Source organism: Macrobrachium rosenbergii, chromosome 7, assembly GCF_040412425.1.
Source record: "Macrobrachium rosenbergii isolate ZJJX-2024 chromosome 7, ASM4041242v1, whole genome shotgun sequence".
Classification (NCBI taxonomy): Eukaryota; Metazoa; Arthropoda; class Malacostraca; order Decapoda; family Palaemonidae; genus Macrobrachium; species Macrobrachium rosenbergii.
In genome coordinates this window covers 53,062,951-53,064,808 of record NC_089747.1, presented here as the reverse complement: position 1 = coordinate 53,064,808, position 1,858 = coordinate 53,062,951, and positions in this window count along the sequence as shown.

Sequence of the window (1,858 nt, the reverse complement as noted above, 5' to 3'; positions counted from 1 at the left end):
TGCTAATACTGATGTAAATAAACCACTCACAACCTTCCAAATTATTCATATCTTGTTACTCTTTTACAACTTAATAAAACCTACAGCTTTTCGCAGTTCTTTCTACTTTCAATGTATATTTTCATTCATTTCTTATATCATTTTTTGATATAGCAACATATAGTATTTTCGAAGAAAAAACTATACCTGTAAAATATTTATCTAATTTATTTTTTATTTATATTAACTTATGTCAAAGCAACAAGTCTTGATCTTAGGTTTTCATTTCATTTTTTTTTTTTAGATACGGACATTTTTTGTTCATGGGACTTAATTTCCTAAAAATCAGAGTCAGTTTGCTAATGATTCTAATTTGCATATGAAATTAAAAAACTTATCTGCAATTGTTTACATCTATATAACGGTTTTTTTCCTGGAATAAAGATACACCATTGTTATTATCTTTCTATCCTGTATACTGCACTTCAATTTATAATTGAATTTTCGATCCTCACCATTTTCTTTGAATATTTTTTGGCAATATTTCTTTTTTTTTTTTAGTGGGACCATCCTCCGGCCTTAACCAATAACCTTTCTTTTGCGTCCCCGATCTGTATGCAAGAGCCAGTTCCAATTTACATTTTTTTCACTTCGTTCCATTTTTGTTTTATTTCCCTTTGTAACATTTTTGCGTGACGACAACAGGCCTTTTCCTGTAGTTTTCGTAATTCAAAGCTTGGGTTTTTCTTCTATCTTCAGGTTGTTTTCCTTTTACTTCCCCTCTACTGTTCTGCGTCTCCTTTCATCACGATATATATATATAGAATATATACTATATTTGTTCTCTGTTATATATTTATTTATATTTATATTCTCGTTCATATATAGATAACATTACAAATGTAGAACTTATATTGTGATTCATATCCATATATATAAAATATATATATAATATATATATATATATATATATATATATATATATATATATATATATATATATATATATATATATATATATATATATATATATATATATATATATATACAGAATATTTACTGTAAAAATAGTATTTCCTAATACAAAAAAAAGAGTGATTCCTCAAGCTACCTTTCAAAAGTTTGATTAGGCATTGTGGATATAAACCATAGAACACTTAAGAAAAAGGCAGAGGTGCTCTCATACATGACTTTAAAGGACGGGATAGAATCCAAAATGGGTATTTTTATTCAAATAAGTGGAAAATTAAATATAAGTAATAAACTGTCTTTGAGCAGTGCTTTTATGTATCATATATTATTAATGAGATTTCTGAACTTGTATTCACACGTGACTTTACAACCATTTAAACAAATTCAAGTAATCTGTTAAGGTAAATTATGGGCATTTATTCAGTGACGCGATATTGGATAGAAATATGTGGAATATACATAAATTGATGGTAATTATATATCACTGACAGATGTCGATATCTGGAAAATGATACTGATATATATATATATATATATATATATATATATATATATATATATATATATATATATATATATATATATATATATATATATATATATATATATATATATACACAGACATAGGCGTTGTTTTCTTCTTTATATATACTGTATATATGATCTCTGAAATATTTTCTGTTAAAACAGAATTCTGTCTAATAAAAGGAGCCCATTAAAATTTAAAAGAAAAAAAGGGCAGGAAGTTAATATTAAAGAAATATTTAAAAAGATTTTAAAAAACTGTCAGCCCTCGACTTGCCTGTCGAGGGAGACAGTTGTTCTGACACAGACAAGATGCAGGAGGGGTAATATATAGCATTAATAACTTTCTACCTTTTGGCATTTTTATGGGCTATTTTTATTA